This window comes from Schistocerca americana, chromosome 4 (genome assembly GCF_021461395.2).
Source record: "Schistocerca americana isolate TAMUIC-IGC-003095 chromosome 4, iqSchAmer2.1, whole genome shotgun sequence".
NCBI classification, from domain to species: Eukaryota; Metazoa; Arthropoda; class Insecta; order Orthoptera; family Acrididae; genus Schistocerca; species Schistocerca americana.
In genome coordinates, this window is record NC_060122.1 from 365,645,004 (window position 1) to 365,665,161 (window position 20,158).

The following is a 20,158-nucleotide window of genomic DNA, read 5'->3' on the forward strand; positions in this document are numbered from 1 at the left end:
AAATATCTTTCAGCAGGTAACTGTGCACCGTATTACGGGACACTATCACGTCGTCGTCGTAGTCATCATCATCATCATGATTACAATAGAAGAAAAGGGAGAGGGAGAGGAAGAACTGGCAGCAGTAACAACAGTAATAGCCAGGTGACAATAGATGTGGATGAAGGCCTCATATAGACGTAGCTGTGCATCACAGTCATAGCGATACGCATTCGTACTGCTACTATTGCATAATTTAGCAACTGTACATTACATTTTCGTTTCAGCCATTCCTTTGTTCTTAGAATAAAGAAAAGAACTTCTTCGGTTCATTCACCGCCAATTTCAACTGGAAGGATGTCACAACCATCTTGATTTTATTTTCATTACTACCTTTGTTCGCATACATTTTGAAAACAGTTTTGCAGGTTGATTTGTATTACTTTGCGTCACAGTTTAACAAATTTTATACACCGATTTTAGACAATCAGTTTACTATTCCTACCACCTGATTCAGCGACACTCTTAATTAGTTAATTATTTAGTGACTCCTGTCATTGTCCGGGAGGTGACAGTGATCTTAATGTATTTTGTGAAATAAAAATATTTTATTTGAAAAACTTTTAACCTCTAGCTCGCGGTTTTCTTTTTCCTTATACTGTTAAAGCTCGATGACTAGTTTCAGTTGCTCTCTACGACGTTCTTGAGATCGTCCAAATCGTAAAAAGTGGTGAATATGCAAGGAAAACCTTCGTCATTAACTGTAGTCACGCGGTTACATGCATTTGTAATGTGGGTCTGCAAGGCTATTATATTTTGGGTTACAAACTTCATCGCGAGCGGGTTGCGTTCTAAACGGTAACCTCGCAAGATGAAGGTCATAAAGAAGGTTAACGGGCAGTTGCGTCAAAAGCCTATTCTTTGCTACTGTACAGCAGACATTATAGTGAGAACAGTATATGCAACGGTTGCAAGAATTGTCAGCTGTTCCATAGCCTGGCTTAGAAAGAATAGACCAAGCTTTGCGTGAGGAGCTAGACCGGTTAATTTTCTAGCATTTCACTTTCAATCTTAAGCTCATGCAAATTTTATAAAAATGACTACTTTATACGCCAAGCTGGGTCGCTCCTTTGTAGCCATGCTATGGAACAGCTGGCAGTTCTAATCGTTGCGTATACTGCTTTCACTATAATACCTGCTGTAAAAATGAAAATGATGGGCTTTTGACGCAATTTTTCCTAATGAAACTGGCCATTCGCCTTCTTTATTACCACCGTATTGCGAGATTAAGGTTTCTCAGTCCTACTGACCCACTTACGAATGCAGCTCACTGCATGACTACAGCTAATGAAGATAGCTTGTACTGCATATTCACCGTTTTTTCTCACTTTTGACGATCTGAAGATGGTTTTACTTAGTCATCAAGCCCTAATTGTATCACAAAAAAAACAGTGGTCTAAGCGCTAAAAGTTTTTTACATTACAAAAATTTTGTTTCATAGTTAATTAGTTTTCTGCAATAGCTCATTTAATAGAATCCTTTACTGAAATGATGTGGAACGGGTCAGGACAGAGGATACGTACACAACATTAGTGTTAGCATTACTGAACATGTTTTTTAGTGCTACTCATGCAACTACTCTATTAAATTTAGGTTTCTGTACAGGCTAGAAGTTTTTATATAAAAATTTGTCGATTAATTAGAATGAGTTGTCCAGGATAAATGATTTCAGGCTAGATTTAAAATTCTCCTTGCGACCTGTGTCACATTTTATGTTATTTGATAACGTATTAAATATTTTTGTTGCTGCATACTGAGCTCCTTCCTGAGACACTGCAAGCTTTTATATTAGGTAACAAGGATCCCTTTTCCCTCTAGGGTCGTAAGTATAGACACCAGCAATTTTTTTCCAATTCTGATGTATCAGTATCATTTCTGACGAATTTCAATAGCAAATATATATATATATATATATATATATATATATATATATATATTGATAGATCCGTTAAAAAAACTCATCCCTTTGTGAGGAACCTGCATGAAAAACGTGGGTGAACGTTCGTCTTGCTCGCTTTCGTGTAGTCAATACTTTCTTCCTAAGAGATTAGTTATCCCAAAAAATTATTCTGTAACTCATTATTGGATGGAAATATGCAAAATATACCAGTAAGTTGATTTCCTTTTCCCAGGACTAGTAATTATAATACCGAAAGCAGCTGAAATAATTGTTTGAGCAGCTTATTAACATGCTTCTTTTGAAAGACATAATTAACTATCTCTTACGTTGCATTCTAACCTGCTTACTGACTCCTGTTCATGAGGTACATCAACTGTCGGTGTGAATCCGCTGGTGGTACAGACCTGAGAAAAGAGTGTTACCTAAAAATTTATGGGGAGCCTATCTTAAAAGAAACAATAATTTCTTGAGAAACATTATGAACATTCTCTTCAGTTGGTTCTTCCCTAAAGGGATGTGTTATAACGTTGGTAGCGTCTGCGAGAAGAACGCACTATGACTGACGAGTGTTGTAGAAGGTCATTCACATCTATAAGGAATAGGAGTGGATCCAAAACTGAACGTTGTGGGACTTCCTTCGTTATTTCTCCCCAGGCACTATAATTTTCTCTCCTTCGCCCACAGTTTGAATTATACAGCACAACTGTTTGCACTCCATTCGTTAAGTATGATTCAAATCAACTATGTCAAAGGCATCTGTAAATAAATGAATCACTTTTAGGTATACGCCTGAGTCAATTTAATAATTCTACGTTAAAGATCGCTGTAGGTGGTGAGTATTCTCGTTTGATACTATCAACAAACGTCATATTACCGCATGAAAACGCTCGACTATACTCTGTCAATAGCACACACAAATTATTGTGCTATAAAATGATCGTTTATCTCCACAGTCACAACCAATTACTCTACGATTTAGATTATTTCGGGGCTTGATAAAGCCTTTAAATGATATGGGTTAGGTTAGGTTAGTGTTGTTTAACGTCCCGTCGACAACGAGGTCATTAGAGACGGAGCGCTAGCTCGGGTTAGGGAAGGATGGGGAAGGAAATCGGCCGTGCCCTTTGAAAGGAACCATCCCAGCATTTGCCTGAAACGATTTAGGGAAATCACGGAAAACCTAAATCAGGATGGCTGGAGACGGGATTTAACCGTCGTCCTCCCGAATGCGAGTCCAGTGTCCTAACCACTGCGCCACCTCGCTCGGTTTTAAATGATGTACAATGAACAAGATTTGAGATTAAGGTAGATGCTAACTGTCATCGTTTGGTGTATTACAGTATGTCAATATAAGTAACCATCTATGGAATTTATTTTCCCAACATCAGTTATGTATATCTTTCATACAGAAATTTAATATTCGTAGGTAAAATAATTCGTAAGTGAAATAATCGTTACATAGTAACATTATCTTGCAGAAAACAATGTGTTTCAAGCCCTACAAGCTTTCACCTGTCTTGTTTTCATATATGCTGTACAATTTTAGTACGCAGTTTCCATAGTATCAATTTTCAAATCAGCCTAGTTGTTACTGATTCGCATTCTCGTAACGGTAAATATCAGCTCTTACAGTACCGTCTGAATTAAACATAATGGACACTAGCAATGAAAAAAATTAAACTTTCGCTCATCTTTGTAGATGGTGGTACCGGAATTTAGCATAATAAGATTCATGCGATGTAGTATACTGGAAGGCCTTTTACTTCGTTTGTTCAATCATTGAGGCCGCTCTTCTCCATTCTGCGTAGCAAAATGTGTTACTCTGATGCATCCCTGAGTCGTATACTGCGATCAATGCCATTCTAATTCTGCAGAACACTTCTTTGCAGTTCTTTTTCTCCGAATCTTGAGAGAGAAAGCGTTCGCACAGATGACCGTATAAACATGAATCTGATGTACCATATTATTGTAATTACTTACGGTATAATTCCCTTGTCACCATAATGTTCCCTTGGTGGTTATACGAATGATTTTGTACTCTTGCGTGGATATCTTTCAGTAATTACTGTTACCGATTGCCGAGACAGCTATTTATTAAAATATTTTAACACCAACTACAGGAAACAAGAAACAGAGTGATTATTTCGTCAAATGAAAATCGTGTAATTCTTTTCTTTCGTTTTCACTCAAGCAGATTAGAGAAAGATATTGCATTGGATATACACTCCTGGAAATGGAAAAAAGAACACATTGACACCGGTGTGTCAGACCCACCATACTTGCTCCGGACACTGCGAGAGGGCTGTACAAGCAATGATCACACGCACGGCACAGCGGACACACCAGGAACCGCGGTGTTGGCCGTCGAATGGCGCTAGCTGCGCAGCATTTGTGCACCGCCGCCGTCAGTGTCAGCCAGTTTGCCGTGGCATACGGAGCTCCATCGCAGTCTTTAACACTGGTAGCATGCCGCGACAGCGTGGACGTGAACCGTATGTGCAGTTGACGGACTTTGAGCGAGGGCGTATAGTGGGCATGCGGGAGGCCGGGTGGACGTACCGCCGAATTGCTCAACACGTGGGGCGTGAGGTCTCCACAGTACATCGATGTTGTCGCCAGTGGTCGGCGGAAGGTGCACGTGCCCGTCGACCTGGGACCGGACCGCAGCGACGCACGGATGCACGCCAAGACTGTAGGATCCTACGCAGTGCCGTAGGGGACCGCACCGCCACTTCCCAGCAAATTAGGGACACTGTTGCTCCTGGGGTATCGGCGAGGACCATTCGCAACCGTCTCCATGAAGCTGGGCTACGGTCCCGCACACCGTTAGGCCGTCTTCCGCTCACGCCCCAACATCGTGCAGCCCGCCTCCAGTGGTGTCGCGACAGGCGTGAATGGAGGGACGAATGGAGACGTGTCGTCTTCAGCGATGAGAGTCGCTTCTGCCTTGGTGCCAATGATGGTCGTATGCGTGTTTGGCGCCGTGCAGGTGAGCGCCACAATCAGGACTGCATACGACCGAGGCACACAGGGCCAACACCCGGCATCATGGTGTGGGGAGCGATCTCCTACACTGGCCGTACACCACTGGTGATCGTCGAGGGGACACTGAATAGTGCACGGTACATCCAAACCGTCATCGAACCCATCGTTCTACCATTCCTAGACCGGCAAGGGAACTTGCTGTTCCAACAGGACAATGCACGTCCGCATGTATCCCGTGCCACCCAACGTGCTCTAGAAGGTGTAAGTCAACTTCCCTGGCCAGCAAGATCTCCGGATCTGTCCCCCATTGAGCATGTTTGGGACTGGATGAAGCGTCGTCTCACGCGGTCTGCACGCCCAGCACGAACGCTGGTCCAACTGAGGCGCCAGGTGGAAATGGCATGGCAAGCCGTTCCACAGGACTACATCCAGCATCTCTACGATCGTCTCCATGGGAGAATAGCAGCCTGCATTGCTGCGAAAGGTGGATATACACTGTACTAGTGCCGACATTGTGCATGCTCTGTTGCCTGTGTCTATGTGCCTGTGGTTCTGTCAGTGTGATCATGTGATGTATCTGACCCCAGGAATGTGTCAATAAAGTTTCCCCTTCCTGGGACAATGAATTCACGGTGTTCTTATTTCAATTTCCAGGAGTGTATGTTGCAGTACTGATATTAATTCCTAAGTGATCCTACGCGTCATTCGCATCAACTCGTACAGACACCCAATCCTAATACAGTAAACAGTGTAGCCCCCTTTCAGATTTGCATACTCATAAGTAGTAGTGATTGGCACTTCATTATACTGTACATCAATGCTTATTTTGTACAGAGATGTAAATGTTTAATTGTAATCACCAATTTAGCACTGCTCTTTATAAGGAATTTCATTGTTGGTCGATAGTAATTCGGATTACAAGTACTCCTGTGTAATGCAACTTCTGTTAATGTATTCACAGAGTAAATATGCGTGTCACATAATTGTTTATTTATTCCAGTAAATAACTTGTTTATTCCAGTGAACATTACGCTAACACTTCGTTTTGACGTTGTAAATACCTACCATCGACACTGCCATTGCCATTCAGCGGTGCGTATTTACGCCATAGCGTCCAGCACAATAGTTATTACTATTAAACAGAAAAATACTGAAATACCATGAATGTATCACATGCGATCTTGCAATATCTATTACTAACTAAGATACACAGTAATAGAAATAGATTGTTGTGGTTTAGAAATAATATGGCCAACTGGTGCTCGAAAGGTGGTAGTTCGACGACGCCGAACAAAAAAATGGAATGAGACTGTATATGGATAAAGTTGTTGTAACAAATTTAAGGCAATTCGCCAACAAAACCTGTCACATCTGTTTCAAGTTGACTACTCGCTAAAGGAGGATGTTATCCGCTATCTAGCCGGGTGATAAATGATCAGACAACGCCAATCCTCTAAAATACAGGTTTAGTGTTTGCTCAGTATAGTGTTTCAGATCGTCGGCTTACATCCGACTTTTCAGTGGTTGGTAGTGTTGAACAACACCCGTATTGTGTAATACACTGCGTACCAGCTCTATTTTAGCTCCAGGATATAAATCAGTTTACTGTCAACAAAGGTATGCGAACAGAGACTATTGCAGATTTTTAAGCTTTTTACCGTAACTATGTTTCTAAAGGAGCTCACGTATCAGGAAAACATCAGCATTTTGGAAAGGTTTTGGTGACATAATGCAGGAGGAGAACGTGGAATGTCGTTCGTGCAGGAGAACGAGTTCAGAATTACTGGGCGAAGTACTCTGTGACACTTCCTGACGAAAGGAAGCAATGAAATATGTGCTCAGATCAAAGCATCACGACGGTTAGTAACTCCGAAGATATCAACCACTTCTGTTTTGTTGGCAGAGATAACACCTTATTTTAGCTTCTAACAGCTTCATAAGAACCGTCTCAAACCTCAGACGTTTCACTGAATTTGTAACAGATTTCGTAATCAAAGTAACGGTTTCGCCACGCTGCTACCGTTCAGCAGTTGACATTTTTAATTTTTTTACAGGAGATGAGACTTTCTACCTTCAGTAGATGGTAAGTCCCTAAAACATTTACGATGAAAAGTTTTGCTGTAAAATTGTAGAAAACATCGGCTGTTATCTCAATAGATATAGCAGAAAATCAATACCAATCTTATAAATGCTAAAATGTGTTTGTTACCTTTTCACGAGTAAACGCTGCCGAAGAACACAGGGTACTTGAAACAAAGAAAAAAAGGGAAAAAATGCGACCCCTAAAAGGGTGAAGTATTAAATGAAACATCTTTCTTTGCATCGGTGAAGAAGCACCATGTTTTTTTTAAATTTAATTATTAAATTTGTTGTATAATGCACACTTTTTATACCATGTAGATACTTTAGCAGCTGCTGCCCATGCCCTTCCGCACGCACTGCACATGAGTAATGCTACACCTGCGTAGCGCAATAGCGGGAAGGGGTGGGGTGCAGTGGCCGGGAAACGAGAGGGGGTGGCAGCATTCCAAAGGCTATACTTGTCTGAAGATGCAGCTGACGTCAGTAGACGCACAGTAGCTTACCTATCACCGTCATTCATCGTAGCGAAACTAATGATACGCGAGTGCAGCTGGGGTAAGAGCTAATACTGAATATCTGATAGAGAAGGTAGTACGAAAAAAAGTCTATTTCCTCACATTCTGCCTACAACAATACGCTGTGGTTACTTTGTCGGAAAGCTACTTTATATACGTAATGCCTCACATAAAATAAGGAAGATGGAGAGATATGCTCTCGATTCCCTGCCAAATACCTCCGTCCCTGTTGCCTACTCCTCCCCCTCCCCCCCCATTCTACACAAACACAGCCATACACACACACACACACACACACACACACACACATACACACACACACACACACACACACTCACACACATACACAAACACACACCGATTTAAGTAATATCTACATAGATTAAAATAGTTCTTTACAATTCGTGGTTGTCTAACTATCAAGCGAGAGATCTGAGTTCAAATTCCGGTACCGCCTGGGATTCTTCCTTGAGGAGAGGAACAGCGTATTCGGAACCTCGTACGAGTAAGACCACTTTTAAGGTCACTTGAGGAGCTGCTTCAACAATTACGGGTAGGGTTGACAAGGGCTGGGACAGGGTAGTATAGATCCCATTTCCCCCCTCCATATCGCATCTGAATGAAACCGCATGGCAGATGATGGAAAAGCCTGATCCACTGGGTCTGATCGCGAACTTGCATTTTTTCTGTCAGTCCTAATAGTAGCCAATGGAGTTGTATTGATTTCGGATGTTTTGATTAGAGGTTTACATCGGCCAAAACTTTCCGACATACACCCTAAGCTACAAAAAATGGTGCACCACGAAGGAATTATTCAAATGGGACGGCAATCTGTAAATCTACAGGAAACAATCGAATACAGTTTCAGAAAACTTGGGCGATTTTTTCATGAAAAAGAAGTGAGAAACTCAATAACACGTTGTTTCATCTTTCGCCACTATTCAAGCACTCTTTCGGCTTGGCATTGATTGATAGAGTTACTGGATGCCCTCCTGAGGTATATCGTGTGATATTCTGTACGCTTGGCGCGTTAGATTGTCAAAATCCCGAGCTGTGTGGAATGCTCTGTTCATAATGCTCCAAACGTTGTCAACTGGAGAGAGTCTGGCATGCACGAAAACAAGCAGTGGAATCTCTTGATGTGTGCAGGTGGGGATTATCTTGCTTAAATGCAAGCCCAATAAGGCTTGCTATGAAGGGCGATCAAAACGGGCTTAAGATGTCATCAACGTACCGCTGTGCTGTAAGGGTGCCACGAATGAGGACCAAAGCGGTCCTGCTATGAAAGGAAATGGCACCCCAGACAATCACCGGCTTTTCGGCCCGCATGGCGGGCGAAAGTCAGGATGATATCCCACCGCTGTCCGGACCATCTCCAGACACGTCTTCGGCTTGGAATCTCGCTGACTGGAGTAGCATTGACTTCAGAGATGAGTCCCGCTTCGAACTAAGCGCTGACGACCATCGTAAACCTGTTTGAAAACGCCCCTGACAGTGTTGGGATACCAACTTGTACCGACCATACGCCCAAGAATCAGAAATGAGCAGCAGCGCGGTGCTGGACTGAATTGCCTAGAACCGCTCAGCCACTGCGGCCGGACTCCATTGTTTACAATTCAGAAAGACGATGCCCGCCCGCATATGGTGGGAGTTTCTACTGCTTGTCTTATTGCTTGCAGAACTATGCCTTGGTCAGCAAAGTTGTCGAATGTGTCCCCAGTTCAGATTTGGAGCATTGTGAGTAGAGTCCTAAGACTAGCTCGGGTTTTGCATGATCTTATGCACCAACTGTACAGAATTTGGCACGATATCCCTGAGAAGGACATCCAGCAACTTCATCATTCAATTCCAAGCTGAATAACTGCTTGGTTAGGGGCCAGGGGTGGACCAATGCGTTATTGACCTTCTCAACTTGTGAGTTGTCGGAGTGCAGAGGAAGCTTACCATATTCCTTCCAGTTCCAGTTATTAAGTAACAACTTACTGAAGTTGAGATTACATTGCTTGAATAATGTTCTGCTGCAATTATTGAGCCAAGCACCTCCTGAGAGGTAACACTCTTCTTTAGCAGAGAGCGCATGCTACTGTAGCTAGTAGTGGTCAAACAGAATTCGACTCCGATCAATTGCACAACTGGCTGACTACGGAAACTGTGAGCCGACCTTTGATGTTGAGGAGAATGAAGGCTGTTCCATTTCCTTTGAGCCACAGGGCCAGATTTGGATAAAAAGGAAGAGGAAGTGAATTACTGTTTGGTAAGGGCAATGGAGCAGAAAACTATTATATGTACTGGTGGAACGTTGTACAATTAGTACGTCTGAGCACAGAATAAAATGTTTGTACCTGTGCAGTTTATCGTGTTACATAATTACATACTTCTATACATTTCGAATGTGAGAGTATTCAGACTAAATATGCCCTAATATCTTCAGTTACATACCTCATTTTTCTCAGTGTTTAATGGGAGTTAGGGCCTGTAACAACGTCGATGATCCGTCTGTCAGACGGTTTAGTCTTAATGTACTTTGATGTTTTGTGAAAGGACTGGGCAACGTATTGCCATCGAATTTTTCCCTCTCTTTTCACATGCAGAATCATACATGAAAATAAGAATTGTACAGGTCCGCACAGCAGTCACCACAGAGTTAAAGCTGTTACACCTTGAAATCGGTTTTCACAGACGGTTGCGTCTAATAGAAACACATTGAAATGTATTCTACATTTTCCCCGCACGCAATATTAAAATCAAGGATTGCGTCAGTTACTTTACGTATAAAGTGCTCGTGAGATACGCGTCTCTGGGGCAAGGGTAGGTACGCTCATGAATGAAGCACTCCGGACAAAAAAGGCCTCAGTTCGGAGAGATAGAGATCGGAGTGTCTTTCACGTTTTGTTGACCATTAGATGCCGTGGTGTAGCATTTGCGATAGTGTTCGTTGTTACGTATCACCCATTGCTGCGAATACTCTTCGACTTTTTCTAAGGGATCAAGACTGGGTGACTTAGCGCGTTAGTCGAGATGCGAGAAACTGTCTGCATATTCGTCTAACCAGGAATGCTTGCATGAAGCTCTCTGAAGAGCACAGCTGTCATCGTGGAAGACGGAATTGTCCACACATCGTAGTGATACAGAAAATTTTGCTCAGCTGACAGTAGGGCCCACGCTCTGAGCCTTCCGTACAAACTTCATTATGTACACAGAGAGTTCATCCTTCCCGGAAATCGAGAATATCGACCATGTTTGCCTATTATCGACATTGATACAAGCAAGTTATCGGTTCCGCTAATTCTAAAACTTACGAAATGTTTTAATTTTAAGTTTTAAGCCAGATAACAAATGACAAAATAAATATTTTTCTTGGATATGATTAAAGAAATAACAATTTTCTCACTTTTTCGTTCGCGTCTACGCTGAAACCCTACTTGCTACCAAATTTATGAATCTAGGTAAAAGCGAGATACCCAAGATATTTATAATGAGTTTGCAGGTGTCAACATATGTGACACAGAAGGCCGCATCGTTTGACTGAATTCACTTAGAAGCTTAAGTTTCCTACACCACCAAGGAGTCATAGAACTTTCCATCGGACATACATTTTAACTTTATAAGCCTATCCGGTATGAGGAAAATGCATAGTAACAGACGGTAGAAAGACAGGCGGATGACAATTATCACAAATTATTTTTTCATGGGATATACTTACAAATTCGCAGTTTTTAGGTACTTTCTTTTACTTTACTGCGAATTCTTGCCAAATGTAATGGTTCTAGGCCAATGGGAAATATCCTAAATGTTTTGATACGGGAGTTCAAGTATCAAAAACAGTGATATAAAGGGCGGCATCTTTGTATTGCATTGTCTTAGAAGTTTTCATTTGTAATATCGCAAGAGTCTATAGATGTCAGTATGTGACACCTTGAAACGTCTACCTGGTTCCGAGAAAAGAGGTCTTAAAAGATGGACGGACAGAAATACGGATGACAAATGAGAAAAAAAAATTTTGTATGGTATGTTGCAGGTATACAATTTACAACTTTTTTCCTTTGTTTGTACTGTGATTTCTTGTTTCACGCCACATGTCATGATTCTAAGCCAACGGGAGGTTATCTACACGTTTTGATGGGAGAGTTTCTCGCGTATCAAGATATGTGACATAAATGGCCGTATCTTCTGATTTCATTGACTTCGAATCAATTTTCTGCGCGGTAGGGGACCGCAGTCATTAGTATGTGGATTACAGCTTGATACGCCCACCAGTTCCTGATGAAAAGGGTTTTTCTCTCAGTGGGACGCACAGACAGACAGACAGATGGACAACAAAGGAATCCGTTTTTGCTGACTGAAGTAGGAAACCCCAAAAGGGTCAGTACTGAAAGGTAGAAATAGATGCTGAGATAAAAGTCTTGGTTCATGTTCCCAGTATCCCGAAAGAATGGTCGCAAGTCGTGGTACAAAATATATCAGAGTACCACACTTTCATACACCGTGGATCAAACGTCTCTTTGGTCCATTGGACGATTAGAAGTTTTGAAGCACTGAATAAGCGCAGCTTTATGTGGCGCTGTCGGAAATGGCCTCTTGAAGGGTACCCATCTTAAAATGTCAGTTAGATATAATTTCTTTTATAACGTTCCCTCGGAAACGTGCATTCACTGACAACTGCAGTTCCTGTCGCTTTAGTAGTCGATTGCCATCGGAAAGGATCGACAATCGACTCCAACCCTGTCGGTTAGGATCTTTTTATGGCCCGTTCATCTTACTTTACGCTATGTGGTTACCAATGGTACAGAATTCCTTGTAGACACGTTGAACAGTCGCCGTTAACGGACCAACAAATCGGGCAATCTCATGAACTACGTGGTTTCATTGACAGCGAGATCATTAAAGCCGTACATCAAATTAGGGAAGAATGGGGAGGCAAATCGGCCATACCCATTCGGAAGAACCATCCCGTGAATCGCTGTTACAGGAAAGATATAACAAACAAATGACTCAGTTACTTGCAGAGGTTTACATTCAACGGCTTGCGTCATTAATTACTCCAAACTGTTTTAATTTCTTAAAGTGTCAGCAGTTTGTAAATTATGTAATGACTTATATGAAATAACTTTGATTCACTTAAGAAAAATACAAAAATAATGAAGATGTATTTGATCACCCGCCATCGAAAGATGAAGGTAGCTGTCACCTTCGCAATGCATATGCTCACCATATGTAATATAATTCTGCAATCTCGACCCACATTCTTACTCTGCCTATCCAGTTTCAAGTGACTAAACAATGTAACACATCTCACACATTACGATACACACAAACTCAAAAAAGCTTAACATGAACTAGTGAAAACTACTTCTTGTTGCGGTCTTCAATCAGTAAAATTGTTTGATGCAGCTTTTCTGCTGGCCTATCCTGTCTCTCCAAACCCCTTCATGCCCGCATAATCAGTGCAAGCTACAGCTATTTGAAACTGCTTACTATGTTCAAGCCTTTATCTGCCTCTACAACAGACACACACACACACACACACACACACACACACACACACACACACCCCGCTTAGGCCTACTTCCTTTATTAAACTGACTAATACTTGATGTCTCAGAATGTGTCCTATCAGTCCATCCATACTTTTTGTTAAAGTCGGCCGCTGTGGCCGAGCGGTTCTAGGTTCTTCAGTCCGGAACCACGAGACTTCTACGGTTGCAGGTTCGAATCCTGCCTCGCGCATGGATGTGTGTGGCGTCCTTAGGTTAGTTAGGTTTAAGTAGTTCTAAGTTCTAGGGGACTGATGACCTCCGATGGTAAGTCCCATAGCGCTCAGAGCCACTTTTTTGTGAAGTTTTGCCATAAATTTATTTCTTCTCCTATTCGATTCAGCACTTACAAGTATCTCATTCGATCTACCAGTTTAATATTCAACACTCTTCTATAGCACCACACTTCAAAAGCTTCTATTCGTTTCTTGTCTGCACCGGTTATCGTCCACGTTTAATAACCGTACACGATGGAGACAAAGGCTTCAGAAAAGACTTCCTAAGGCTTAAATTTATATTAAGTATTAACAAAATCGTCTCTTTCAGAAACGTTTTTCTTACTATTACCAATCTGAACTTTTATCTTCCTTACCTCCACCATCATAACTTGTATTGCTCCGCAAATAGTAAAATTCATCAACTACTTTTAGTGTCTTACTTCCTAATCTAATTTCAACATCATCCGCTGATTTAATTCGACCACATTCCGTTACCATTGATTCACTTTTTCTCATGTTCATCTCCCCATCTCCTTTATAGACACTACTAATTCCGTTCAACCGCTCTTCCAAATCATTAGCCGGCTAACAATATGCAAATGTCTTCCACAAACTGCAGAGTTTTTATTTCTTGTCCTTTAACTTCATTCCTATTTCCAAATTTTCGATTAGTTTTCTTCACAGCTTACTTAATGTACAGATTCAGTAACGACGGGTATAGGCTACTATCGTGTCTCACTCCCTTCTGAATTACGCTTTTCTTTTCATGTCCTTTGTCGCGCGGGATTAGACGAGCGGTCTGCGGCGCTGCAGACATGGACTGTGCGGCTGGCCCTGGCGGAGGTTCGAGTCCACCCTCGGGCATGGGTGTGTGTGTTTGTCCTTGGGATAATATAGTTTAAGTACTGTGTAAGCTTAGGGACTGATGACCATAGCAGTTAAGTCCCATAAGATTTCACACACATTTGAACATTTTTTCATGTCCTTTGAATTTTATAACTGCAGTCCCGTTTCTGTACAGCTTGGAAATAACCTTCCGCTCTCTATATTTTATCCCTGCTATCTTCAGAATTTCTAATAGTCCACATCGCCGAAAGCTCTGTCTAATTCTACAAGCGCTATAAACGTTTTACAGTTTTCCTGAAGTCTGTGGGTATTTAACGTGTCCCATATATCTTTCACATCACGTTGGATGATTTTGTCAGGCTGGGTCTCCGAAAGATATAAATAATTACGAGAGAGTATAGACGACTCCACTGCCCTCGTTTCCACCAAGACCATTCATTGCTCTGCCAAATTATTCTAGCGGTTTCGTATGTGCCACTTCATCTTCACCTACTTCTTGTTTTTCTGTAATTTTTCCAGAAGTGTGTTCCCCTTATATAAACAGTTTCACCATTCAGCTTTCTCTTCTTTGCTCTGGACTGGGTTGCCATCTGAGCAACTGATATCCAACAGCTCACACAAGGTCTTTTTAATTTTCTTATAGGCACCATTTACCTTTCCCTTGTTATGCATGCATCTACGTCCTTGCATTTGTCCTCTGTCTTTCCTTGCTTAACCTTTTCACAATTTCTGTCAATCTCAGCTTCAAACGTCTATATTGAATTCCATCTACTCCATTGACTGCTCTTCCATATATTCTCCTCTCGTTATTTAAAATCAATATCTCCCAGTACTCAGGGCCTTGTCTTTTCACCTGTGTGATCCTCTCCTGCCTTATCAACGCTGTCGGAAAACAAGGTTAGACCAAGAAGGAGTTGTGTGACAGAAACGAAAGTTAGCTGGCGTGTTTCTACATCTGAAAGATGAATATTCAAATTCCACGCCAGTCGCATAATAGTGACGCTAGTATCTTTAAATGCATGCTGTAACGGTCGTGAGCGTTAGTTACCTATGAGATTGACATGGTGAGTTTATGTTAGTCAAGAATGCCTTTAAGGGGATAAAGACGCCATTATCAACACTTTACGGAGTTTAAATGGGGTCCTGTGGTAGGGCTATGAAAAGCTGGATGTCCCTTCAGCTATACTGCGGAAAAAATTGACATGTATGTAGGCAATGTAACTGACTGATTGTAGCGGTTGTCACTAGAATATATGGTCCCAGGAAGACCCGGCTCAGGACGGCCAAGTTGCACTATTAAGAGGAAAGACCATCGTGTTCGGCGTATGGCTCTGGCGCATCAGACTGTATCTGCAGCAGCAAACTGAACAGAACTTGCCACCGCAGCGACAAAACAAGCTGCATAAACCAGTTACTTCGAGGACAGCTCCGAGATTCAAGGACAGCTCCAAGACAGACACTCGGTAGCGTGCACTGTGCTAACCCCAAATCACAGCCATTTGCACCTTAGTGGTGTCAAACGAGAGCTCATAGGAGGGCAGGCTAGAGGTCTGTTGTGTTATCTAATGAAAGCTGATTCCGCCTCGGTGCCAGCGATGGCTGTGTGTTCCTTAGGTGGAGGCCAGTTGAGAACCTGCAACAAACTGGTCTGAGTGCTAGACACATAGGACCTACACCTGGAGTAGTGGACTGGGTTTACGATTTCGTATGACAGAAGGAACACTCGTCTTCTTATCTCACGCACCTTGATTGCAAATATGTACGACGGTCTGGTGATTCGACCTATTGTGATGTCATTCATTAACAACATTCCATGGGCTCTTTTCCAAGAGGACAAAGCTCGCCCACAGTCTGCTATTGGAATACAAGGTACCCTAAAGAGTGACGCATTGTTGCCTTGACCACCTCAATCACCAGATCTGTTTCCATTATAGCACATATGGACCATCAACGGACGGTAGCTCCAGCATCATCCGCAACAGCATTAACCATCCCTGTATTGACCGACGAGCTGCACCCGGCATCTAACTTCGTAAGTAATAGAACCCAGTGCGTTGTCCTCGATGGTGAGTGTTCATCGGAGGTGAGGGTATAATCTGGAGTGCCCCAGGAAGTGTGGTAGGTCCGCTGTTGCTTTCTGTCTACATAAATAATCTTTTGGATAGGGTGGATAGCAATGTGCGGCTGTTTGCTGATGATGCTGTGGTGTACGGGAAGGCGCCGTCGTTGAGTGACTGTAGGAGGATACAAGATGACTTGGACAGGATTTGTGATTGGTGTAAAGAATGTCAGCTGACTCTAAATGTAGATAAATGTAAATTAATGCAGATGAATAGGAAAAAGAATCCCATAATGTTTGAATACTCCATTAGTAGACTAGCGCTTGACACAGTCACGTTGATTAAATATTTGGGCGTAACATTGCAGAGCGATATGAAGTGGGACAAGCATGTAATGACAGTTGTGGGGAAGGCGGATAGTCGTCTTCGGTTCAGTTGTAGAATTTTGGGAAGATGTGGTTCATCTGTAAAGGAGACCGCTTATAAAAAACTAATACCACCTATTCTTGAGTACTGCTCGAGCGTTTGGGATCCCTATCAGGTCGGGTTGAGGGAGGACATAGAAGCAATTCAGAGGCGGGCTGCTAGATTTGGTACTGGTAGGTTTGATCATCACGCGAATGTTACGGAAATGCTTCAGGAACTCGGGTGGGAGTCTCTAGAGGAAAGGAGGCGTTCTTTTCGTGAATCGCTACTGAGTAAAATTAGAGAACCAGCATTTGAGGCTGACTGCAGTACAATTTTACTGCCGCCAGCTTACATTTCGCGGAAAGACCACAAAGTTAAGATAAGAGAGATTAGGGCTCGTACAGAGGCATATAGGCAGTCATTTTTCCCTCGTTCTGTTTGGGAGTGGAACAGGGAGGGAAGACGCTAGTTGTGGTAAGAGGTACCCTCCACCACGCACCGTATGGTGGATTGCGGAGTATGTATGCAGATGTAGATGTGGATGTAGATGTAGATGTAGAACTTCTATCCACAAAATGACATCCCGACCCGCACGAAAAGTGCAGGTACATTTCCGTGCTTGCATTCAACGTTCTGGCAGTTACACCGGTCATTAAAGTACCATAAATTTACATTTGCAATGTCTTATCTCGCTCTTAGATTAATCTGCTTCTATATTATTAATTTTTGCAATTGCGATTTTCTTTCCGTCAGTGTATTTCATCTCTCAAAACTACCCATTTGTATTGTATTGTATTCCAGTCCTCTATTTCAGTCAATCGTTGCGTAATACTCATTCAGACACTCTCAAAAACCTCTGGAATCTTCAGTTTATCCAAGTTCCGTCTCCTTAATTTCTCACTTTTCTGCAGTTTATTCAAGAGTCGGCCGCAATTCATAACCAATAAACTATGGCCAGAGTCCACAACTGCCCCTGGATATACCTTAAAGGTAGACTTATGTTTTCGAAATCTCTGTCATACCGTTGTATAATAAACCTTTGACCTTCCACTGCCCCCTTCTCTCTTACAAGTATAGAAACTTATATCACGATTCTTAAACCAAGTGTTGACTGTGATTAAGTTACGCTCTGTACCAAATTCTGCCATATAATTTTTTTTCTTTTATTTCACTCTCCTGGTTAAGTTTCTGCTACTGTTTTTCCTTCTCTCTCTTTTCGTACTGTCGACTTCCAGTTCGCCATCACATCTAAATTTCCACCCCTTTTAGCTGTCTGAATTAATTCCTCTATGCTATCACACATTTCTTCAATCTCATCATCAACTGCAGAGCTAGTTAGCATACGAAGTCGCACCACAGCCCCGTGTGTAGCCTTCGAATTAGTGGCCGCTACAATAATGTGTCGCTATGCTGTTGCTAGTTGCTGACCAGAATTCCTATTTCCCTAATCACTGTAACGTACGCTAGTACATTACCCCTGTCTGTGACGTGATGATAGTTCTATAATACCCTAGACAAAAGTCATGTTCTTCCTGCAACACAGTTCAGTAATTCCTACTATATCCACCTTCAATCTCTCGAAGCCACTTTTTAGATTCTCCTACTTATCCACCACATTAAGCTATCTAACATTCCACACTCCTGTTGGAGATATCATTCTCACTAGCTCGGAGATCCTAATGATGAGCTATTGCACCTCAGGAATATTATACTTAAGAAGCTGTCATCTTCGTTAATTGATACAGTAGAGCAACATGTTCTCGGATAAAAAGTATTATAGCTGTAGTTCCTCTTGCTTTCAGCAAATAGTAGCACCAATACAGCAAGGTCACATTTACTAATATTACAGGGTCGCATTAGTCAATCATATAGACTGTTGCCCCTGCAAGTATTGAAAACGCTGCTGCTCCCCTTCACGAACGACACGTTTGTTTGGTTTCTTTGCACATACCCCTTCGTTGCAGTTGCACCTATATATAGTGGAGCTATCTGTATTGTTGAGGCACACAAGCCGCCCCACCTCGGCAAGATACGTGGTTCATAAGAGAAGGGCGGGGGGAAGAAATATTACATTGATCTTAATGTGCTGCTAAATTTTGTTGCCAACATTAACTACCATCTCACCAGCAAGCAAATCGTCTTGAGTAAGTTCTCAGCGCCGAATGTCTCCGCTCGTCGCTAGTGAAAAGGATGCATCGTATGGGACGCCAGGTGTCTGAAAGCTCGCACGCAGGTGAGTCGCACGTGGAGACCACCGACACTGGCAATATCCAGCGAATTTCCTGCGCTCGCGCCACCGGAAGGCAATATCCGGCCGTGCCACGCGGCGCCACAACAGATGCTAATCACCTGCAGCAGCCGGGCGGCAGCTCAACTGATCCGCAACCAAAAAATCACCAGCCCACGCGTCTGCAGACCACACGTGAAAGCACCGTTCCAATCGTGGTTCAACGGCAAGAGGGCAGCGCTATATTCCATTCAGGACTGCCAAGAATTTAGTAATGTAGGACTTTTCCACACCGGTCTTTAAAGTAAAAGATCTATCCTGCTTTAGTCAAGAGTAGCCATTACGTTCCTGATCGTCAACTTATCGAACTTCAGTTGCGGTAATAATGTATCATGAAGTGAGAGCTAGTTAGTCGTTGATCCTTCTCAAGATGGTCACTTTAAGCTCGGTATCACCCTACCTCTCCACCACATCCTACCTCCCCCACGTCCCCCACCCCCTCCCAAGATACACCGAATATTCCATCCCATCAAGATGCTATTCTACGAGGAGCGTTCAAGTAATGCAACATACCTGGGAGTGGATGGTTTTATTAACGATTCCAGTACACCCCATTGTTCCCCACTCTGTTGTCTACAAAACCCTACTTTCCAACGTAATCTCAGGTCAATGCTACAGCCTTACACCACCTTACTGGGAGGGCCTACGTGCCCGCAAGGTACCACTCCACTGGTCGATGTCGGATCCAACGTGTTGCTGCGTCAATAACCTCCTCATCCTCCACGTACTGTTTTCTGCGGAGTGTATCTTTAATTTGGCCATACCAATGAAAGTCGGTAAGTGCAAGATCCGGGCAGTAGAGCTGATGAATAGCTCAATGGGCAAATACCTGTGAATACCCTAATAGGTGGGCGAGTTTGTGAACACTACTCATAGAGACGTCCAGTTATGCAGGGAATGAGACTGTCCGCACGTTCCATTTCTGCATGAGTCTCAGGTGTGGGCGGCAGGCAGCACACGGGGGAATGGACAGATTTGCACGAACTTGTTGCGATCATGACAGACGCCTCATCCAAAGACTCATCGTGCATTTGTTCACTGCCAAGTCTCCATAGATATTCTGCAAGCGCTTATGAATATCTGCGATGCTCTGGTTTTCACCAAAAGAAACTCAATGACAGCTCTCTCCTTGAACGCCCGTCGTCACGACGCCACTCTGAAGGCTATATATAGTGCCGCCACCTATCTTAACTTCTTGAAACTGTAGGGGCTGAAGCGGCAATATTTCATGATGTACAACAACAAATGCCGGCATTTTTTCAGCCGAAACTGACAAATAAAGAA